This window comes from Belonocnema kinseyi, chromosome 1 (genome assembly GCF_010883055.1).
Source record: "Belonocnema kinseyi isolate 2016_QV_RU_SX_M_011 chromosome 1, B_treatae_v1, whole genome shotgun sequence".
NCBI lineage: Eukaryota > Metazoa > Arthropoda > Insecta > Hymenoptera > Cynipidae > Belonocnema > Belonocnema kinseyi.
Window position 1 is genome coordinate 132,686,259 of NC_046657.1, and position 9,443 is coordinate 132,695,701.

The window sequence follows — 9,443 nt, forward strand, 5'->3', positions numbered from 1 at the left end:
AAGTTGAAGTTTGCCGGTTTTACTCATAGATGTCGCTAGAGATATGCATACATTTCTATGATTTGGAATCTATGTCATATTTTTCTACGGACAATAACCCAGTGATTAGAACATGTGACACATGGTTTCGTCAATATAAAAGTGGAGATTTCGATTTAACAGACAATGAACATCCTGTTACAGCGAAAAAGCTCGAAGACGAGGAATTGCAGGCGTTATTGGATGAAGACTCAACCCAATCGCAACAAAAATTCGCACAGACACTAAATGTGACCCTAGGAGCAATTCGCCAACGTTTAAAAGACATGGAGAAAATCCAAAAGTATTGTAAATTGGTACCACACCAACTAAACGATAGACAACTGGAAAATCGAAAAACCATTTGTGAAATGCTGCTTGAACGGTTCGAAAGATTCCAAGGCCAAATCGCTTTAGCCATAAGGCAATGCTCTGTGTTTGGTGGGACCAGTGTGGTGTGGTGTACTTCGAGTTATTAAAACCTCGTGAGACGGTGAACATAGATCGCTACGAAAACAAATGATTAATTTGAATCCTGCGTTGAACGAAAAAACGGACAGAATGTGCCCGAAGACATGGCAAAGTTATCCTACAACATGACAACGCACCGTCTGATACCGATAAAGTGGTGAAGAACACATTAAAAGCATTGAATTGGGAAATATTATCGCACCCGCCGTACTCTCCAGACCTCGCCCCGTCCGACAATCACCTTTTCGCATCGATGGGATACTCACTCGCAGAGCAGCGCTTCGCCAATTTAGAAGAAGACGAAAAATGGCTCGTCGAATGGTTTGCCGCGAAAGAGAAAGTTTTTTTTTCGGAATGGTATCATGATTTGCCTGAAACATGGGCAAAATGTGTAGAATCCAAAGGTCAATACTTTGAATAAAATTTAACTAACACCCCGTATAGTAACCCTCGAGTTTGAAGGGTTGCCTGAAAATAGACAAAAATAGGATCTTTAGCGTGATTCTTCTAAAAAGTAGCATCCCACAGGAGAAACGCTATAGCGCAAACTTCAGCAACTCCCTCCTCGACGACGTTACGTAAGATCGAGAAGGGAGAACTGGAAACATGCCGATAAAAAGAGGAACCCAGCCTAAAATTGGTTTTCTGGATCTTGTGTTTAAAAAGCACAGGTCGCAGGAGCGAGTCAGTAGGAGAAGCCCAGACCTTAAACGCTCTGGGATTTGTCTGATCATTCGCTCTTCAAATAGAATAAAATTTCAAGATATTGAAATCTTGTTTGAGTTGAGTTTTCTCTGAAGAGTGCCCAGTTGGATAACCTCCCCCCTGAAGCTGGCAAAACAGGAGACTTAATTTTAAAAGCGATCTTTGCGAATCACTGTGAAATCTCAGAATTTATATTTTTTACGAGTGTCTCTGAGTTTGCGAGCCATCTAACAATTTCCTAGGGTAATATTCCCTCTTTTCGAAACGCGATTAATTTATGAAAATGTTATTTGAAGGCTGAAGTCTCGCACCTATTTACAAGATTTTATCCTCAGGAGACTTTTTCTGTCTTCTCTGAGCGACTACAGGAATAATCCTTGTAACTCCGTCATATTTCAAAACTCAGATACTGTTTTAAAATCATACTTTTACATTTATCTTCAATAAATCATCTAAAAATACGCCACTCAACTTAATCATGTCCTTATCCATGTCGTAAAAAATTATTTCTGCCTTCAGCTACCATGCTTCGTCGATATATTATCTAATTATCCAGCATATATGCTTAGTAAACAACTACATAACCAAACGTCGTTTTTTATGACTAATGATCTAAAGTACGTTATTGACAAAAAAAACTTGTTTCTTATGAGTAATGATCGAGTGTAGCTTTATCGACAGAAAAACGGCTTTATACTTTGTCGATTTAAATTCTAACAAAAAATTCAAATATTGCTTACATCTTTCAATACGGATTCTGTTTTATAATCATATTTTGCTCCTTAGATATTCTTTAAAGCGAATTGAACATGATATGTAAATTTGTATAGCACTACAGTAAATCCAATTCATGAAAGATGTAAACCGTAATTAAGATCCATTAAAGATATATTTTGGCAATATAGCGGTAATGTCTCTCTTTTAAATTTGAAGAGAAAGAGCACCGGTATGTTGCTGAAATATATATCTACTTATTATTTTTATTTCATGCTCCTTCAGATATACGTGCGCGTTTTACAACAGACTGACTTCTTTTGCATTAAGTAGAGTTCATATTGTGTGGCTCGATTATTTCAATGTTGCGTCTTTTGATTACATTTATTTCATGGTTCCTGACATTTCCTTAGTCATCACTGCTAACTTCTGTTAAACGGAGGTTCCCAATTACAATAGCCACATGCAGTGATGATAAAGGATGTAAAGCGGCAGGACGCTTATATGGTTTCACGTTACCAGTATCTTGCAATGATTGTTCCAGAATGTGATATGAATGTATGTGAGGATCTATTGCTGTTGGTGGTGTTTAGAGCTTCAATGGCCTTTGTCGCGATAAAGATAAAGGGCAACGATTGTGTTAGTGTCAAGGATGATCGTAATGCTTACGATGGTCGTGGTGGTGGCGTTGATAGTGTTCTTTCAGAAAACTAAAAATTCAAGGCGAATTTGAATTTGAAAAATGGTCAATATTCTCTTAGAAGCAAAAAAATGCAAAGTAAATTTTTTAAAAATTTGCAATGTTCGCTTAGAAAAAAATGCAACGCAAATATAAATTTCAAAAATAAGTTTTAAACATGCTGACTTCTGGTGGCTTTTGATAAATATCATAGTTTGACGGCAGGCGTATATTGACGTGAATGCGGGGAACTGTGGAATCAGTTTAGCTTCTCTCCGCCCCACTAGACTCTCCAGATCTCCTTTCAATCTAAGAACTGACACACAAAATGAAATTAATAGCAGAAAACAACAAGAAGAACACTTTTTACATTTCATCACAATCCAAATTGAAATCCAGACCTCTGAATATGGACTTGCAAACATAAGTCCTCACTATGCCCTGTCGATAATTTAGCACGAAAGTGAACCATTAGCGTCTGCCCGTAAATGAGCGGTCACTGTTTTACCGACCAAGGTGTTACCAAATTTTCATAGGTATACTATTATCGGCCATAAATATTGTCCAAATTATCAAGCCCGCAAAGTATATTTGATCATGACACATTTTCCCTTAGCATTTTCAGTATTTGGTAACGCGGCAAATTAGTCAAACAACAAGCGTGGTTGTCACTCAACGTTAGAACTATTTTACACCACGCGGTATTGAAAATTAACACGAAAGATGTTGTCAATTCCCAGAAATAGCCGGGCTAACCGCAACACTTACCCAGCTCGCGCTGCTTTTGCCATTAGCACGAGGGGTGTAACAGAATTGTTAGAATAAGATGATACTCGGGATGGCCAGGAAGGACCTCTACTAGCAGAACCATCTCTACGACCAGGATCAACTTCTCCATTGCGTGATATCCACTTTAAACTACCGAAAAATACTGTTGTAGCCACTGATTTCCAGCTAAAGTACGACGGCTGTACGTGGTAATAAGGTTCTTTTACCTTTCCTAATACGATTGTCGCATTGTGTCGTGACCCTTACTTTGGCATTCCGAAATCCCTACTTCCCTTCTCGATCTTGCCCCCGTAATAGAGGTCATTGCGTTGAGAACTGTGGTTCTTGTCATTCCAAACGTTTTTATCTTGACACTAACCGCTGTTGTCAAAATCAGTGACAGCTCTTCCCATGGTCGCTCCGTATAATTTCGCTCCGAGGCGAATAAGCTAATTAGGAAAGTAATTGTCGGGCGAAAACTTGAATCCCAGTAAACTAGGATTCAATAGATTTCAAGATGTTCAATAAGTATTCAGGTATGACCAGAAGGAAAGGAAAAGTTTGATATACAGCAGTAGTAGCAGTAAAATAAAATAAAATAAATCGTGAAAATAATTTTACTTTTTATGTATATATATATATATATAATTTTTAACCTTTAGGATCATATATTCTCACGTAAAATTCATACTCCCCATAAATACATTCCGTGCTCTGCCTCTCTCTCTCTCTTCTGTTGGAATTGATTAAATAATATAGATTTTTAAGTTGCTAAAATGTTTCTTTAAAATTTCATGATCTCAGATGATAAATTTTTGACAATCACCCGTAAATTGATTTTCTTATCTAATTATCAATAAAAATGTATGTATCTACATATTTTTATATTGAAAAACACTTACGTTATTTTGTAGCTTTAAGGTATAGAGTACAATAACATTGACTATAAACTTTCACGACAATTTTCGTTTCGGATTAAAAATTGGAGTTTTTACAATTTCCAATTCAATTTTACGTATATAAACAGAATCATTCTATTTTAATCAAATCCTGTCTGTAGCGCAAAATGGATTACATCTTTTTTTTCTTCCTTTTATTTGTCGATTTGCGTAAAAATGCTGTTATTTAAAATATCGAATACTGCGGTGTTACTCACACTTAAAGATCTACATACTTCACGAGAAAAAAAATTTTTTTAATAACTTAATATTTGATAGAGAAAGCAATCTAGAGCGTCTAGAAATGATTACAAAATGTACCATGAAACCGAAGAGTCGCCATGCCATTCCTTACAAATTGAACACCTGCAAACTAAAAAACAAAAGTTTCACAGATGATATCTTACAGTTAAAATCGTAAACATTACACTGTTATCAATAATAAAAATACATAGGTCACATAGCTTCCCATGCTCGAAAGAAAAATATAGTGTACAATTTTACTTACCCATAATTTTATAATAGTCTTGAACAAAACTCTAATTTATAACTTCCGTAGCCTGTTTTCAAGCTGAAAAAATAATTAAGATGCTGTAAAAAGTTTCGAACATATAGCATTGTACGTCTGTATTAAGAAGTTTTTTCCTAGCTACATACTCCGCGGGAAAAATATTTTTGAATTAACTTAATCTTAATTTTTGTCATTACTAGAATGCAGTACATCTTTTTTACACATTAACAAAATGTCATACTTATTCTTATATCAAATTACAACTAGACAACCACATGTTTTTTCTATTAAATAAGTCTTTCACCTCAATGTATTATCTGTAAGGAAACAAAACATAAAATTTACATCCGAAACTGAATATCATACTTATTACATGCTGAAAAGAACAAGCCTGCAACCTTAAAATAGAATGCATGTGGCTTTATCTCTCGAGCCACGACGAGAGTTTTATATTAAATATGAGCAGTGTATTTCTGACCTACTTTCAAGAAACTGATTTTAAATTCAATATCAATACATTAATTCATATCAGGAGTCTAGAAGGATGCTGAAACGAATTATTACAGAGAGTAAGAATCTCCTATCAACTATACTTCACTCAGAAAAATAATATTGGAAAGATAACTAAACGTTATTTGTAAACTTATTATATTTAGCATGAACAAATTATTATTAAAATTTAAGGAAATTCCTCAACACATTTACTTTATATTATGAGGTGATAACGATTCCTTTGCTGTAAGGTACTTTAGTTGATATAACTAATTTATCTTTTATGTTTGAAACAGATAGTTTTAGGCCTTTAGAAATCTCAAACTATAATTTACACTAACACGGAAAATGATTGTTAGAGCAACGTCACAAACTTACTGTAAAAATTAAGATTAAAATGCATTTCTGCATTAGTGAACAAATTACTCAATGACTCAATTCGGACGGGGGAAGCTTCATGAACTCATTTGATTTTTTTGGAATGCGGGGAAACAGGTTTTTTCAAGCCATAAACCATTTGGGAGCTCAGAAACCTATTCTCTACATTTTAGACGAATTAGGGTCTGTTCCATGAAACCAATCCTAGATGTACTAACATTTTCCGAGAAGAGCTAATTTCTAAATGGTGAAATTACATAATCTCAAAAGGAATATTACCAGGCTCAATAAATCAAACATAAAATGCCTATGGAGCTTAAAAAATTCTAAAATGACATATAAAATTTGATTCACACTGAACCGACCAAATGAGTCAGTAGCTAAAATGTAAACAAAAACGAAAATCAACCACAAGTCTATGAAAATAAATCCCATTTAACTTTGAATAGAAAAAATAGATCAATTTGATGGTTACAATTAGGAATGATTAGTTAAACCGACGTCCCGAAGCTGAGGTCTAATCGAGTAAGTTGTTAATTCTTACTCCTCTCCAGAGGATCCAACAATTTTTTAATTCAAATCAAGAAGGCTTGAAAATTGCTAAGCCAACGTAGAGTCTGAAATATTAGACTCAATCATAAATATCAGGGGAGAGGATAATTCGATTTCAAAAAAGTTTTCAATTAGAAATAATTTATTTAAAGTCAAGGATTTGAAAATTGTAAGGAGTAAAGTCATTTAGGGAATTAATAACGAAGCTGACATTTTGCCTAGAAGTTCCCTTTTTATCATTCATAGTCGTTCAATTTTTTGTTTCTTTTTCATAACTCTGAAAGGTAGGTTATCAATGTGTATACTTGGTAGCGATCTCCTTGACAAAGTATAGTAAAATCATTTACAGTCAGCTTTATGAATGAATGTGCATTCACGAAGCATTATTATCAATGAGACAGACTAGCAACTAAAGTTAAATGAACTTTGCATATTGATACAGAAAAATTAAGTGATGAGAATAGAAAAAGGATTGACTGAATCTGTGATTGACCTCAATTCAAGCCTCTAAATTAAAGTGGAGATTTTAAATATCTCAATAATGGAGTAGGAAGACAAATACTTTAATGAATTACCAATGACTGGTTAAGAAAGGTAAAAGTTACTTTTTTCTCGTTTAAGCCATCATTTCACTACTTCCTATAGGTATCAATAATATTAAAATGTATTTCACAGTTGTGCCAATTTCTATGTCAACTTGTTAATTTTAATGTGACAAACGCTATTAATTCAAAGTAATATTCGTATTTTTTATTTATGAGAATTTTTATTTCATTCAGTTTAATCTATGTGTAAGATCTACTCCAGCAAAAGTGTGCTTTACAATACTCGCAGATAACCCTGAAAGATCACCCTGAAAGCAGGAATTCTGTGACTGACAAAAAACAAAAAAGTTTCTAGAAATTTATATTCATAGTTCCTTTGTGAACCAAAAAAGTTTACTGTGTGCTGATTAAAATTAAAGTCCTATTTATCTATTGTAGTTCAATACTGGTACATTAAGGATTTTACTAGGAGGGCTTAATAGAGTGTTTTCCATTGCCAGTTCGAGGCACCATGAATGTTTTTATTTCCCCCGATAGGTAATTAGAAATTCGTACCCGTTTAAACTAAAAAAGAATAGTAAAATTATTTAAAATAAGGAAAAAGAAATTAATATAAAATTTTATAGGTTTTTTGGAAAAACTTCACTATGAAAGGAAAAAAAAAATTATCTCTACTATTCTTTTATTCCTTGCTTACAATATGTAAGAGGGTTAATTTCAGAGCAATTTCCAAAGACTTGTAAGAAACTGGAATTATACTATAATATAATTTGAGATTGAATATTTTAATTTATACTTAACTGTTAGTCAGCCACAGCAGCGAAGGTTGTTCACTCCAAAATTCAAATTAATTGGTATCCATTAACCTATGGTTTCCACTCGGTTTACTAATGAAATATTAGCTCTCTCTTTTTTATCAATAATTCATAACTAAGTAATTTTAATGTCCCTAAAAACTTACATGACTATCGAGAAAAAGGAAAATAAAATCTGAAATTCAAACATGCTATTCAATAACGCAATTAGTATTTAAGAAATGAAATGATTAATTGGCCGATTACCAAGAGATTTATTCAAATATGAAAAGAAACAATTTTCAAATTATTATACTTTACAGAAAAATAAAATAGAAAATTCTAGAATACTGCCACGTGACACTATTTGAGGGCAGATAAAGGAAAAGATAAACAAAAATAATGTACTGAATTAACACTGCAAAATGTGTCCACTTGGTACCACTTTTTTTAACTTGGTCTCACTTTTCGCATTCCTAAAGGTTAGAGCACGAAGTAGTGGCTACCTGACGAAGAGAAACCAGTTCCGGTGCCCCAACGGGTTCGGAGAACTCAACCCTCAGGAGCACGTTAATAGGAGGCTCATCAGTCAGTCGGCAGATCGCTCTCGCAGTTCCAATGAAAACCCGCTGGAGGTTCTCTGGCACCGGTTGATTTCCCAAATGCGATACGCGCGAGCTCCTTCTCGTTCTAGATTGAGTAAATAGGATACAGATTCGCACGAAGGGCACGCGCTGACTGGTCTTTTAAAGAATACGAGTGATCTGCAGCCTCTGCAACTCCTTTGCTGAGTCCAATCATCATGCACGAGGTAGTGCATGTTAAATATATTTTTCTTAGTCCAAAATGGATAATAAAAGGGTATTATAATTCAAATTTTATACAAAAGAAACTGCGACTCTCATGACAAAGGAATGAGTCACTGCCATGAGGCGATTTTAATTAATTAAATTTCAAGGCGGAAAATCCTTTTCCTTCTTACCTGGACAGTCTCAGTTGGATTTTCGTGCTCCGACTCACGATTAATTGCAAAACCTGGCTCACTTAGTGCCATTTCCTTTGTTCTTTTATTTTTTATTTTTCCTTAGCGCGTTTAGCAATGGGCTTTCGTGGGTTACTAATGCATAAGGGTTTTGGGTCGTGATAAAAAATATTAAGGACCGATTCCTCAATTCCCTTTCTATGGTCCAATTCCTTCCACTAATTAGTAAAATTAGTAAGTCCCTATTTCCGGGGTCCATTTTTTATTAAAAGCTTAGAAAATTTCCTAAGTTATTTCATATAGAATTTCTACGATTAACTAGATTCAAAGGTCCCTACCCGTTTACTTGATTGTTCTCACCTGCGTTTAAATATTCGCACCTTCCCGCGATTCTTTTACCTTGATCCAGAGGTTTTTGTTCCTCAAGTTGGCTACAACAAATTTGAATTGAAATTGGCGCCAAATTTGAATGTAACTTATAATTTCCCTTTCTAATATAATTATTATATTATTTCAAGACCTTTAACTTACTCAATTTACTCTCATTAAAGTCCTTCGTGTCTCAAAAAAAAAAAAATTTTGTATGCATATCCTTTACTGAGTTAAAATGCACAGAGTACCGAGGAGCCTGTATACTCATGCCTTCCTACACCGACAACTGAGAACGATTTGAAACTATCATGCAACAGCCGATATCATCGCTAGTTGTCTGGTTGTCATAATCTCTATCATAGATCTAATTATTAATGTAGTGTCCTAGCGATTATATTCCTAACCTTATTGATTTGTGAATTATTTATATATATATACCAGGTGTATACATATGAAACCGGTATTTTTTCAAGAAAAAAACACATTTATTTCAAGAGAATGATAACAAATATTTTATTCAAAGT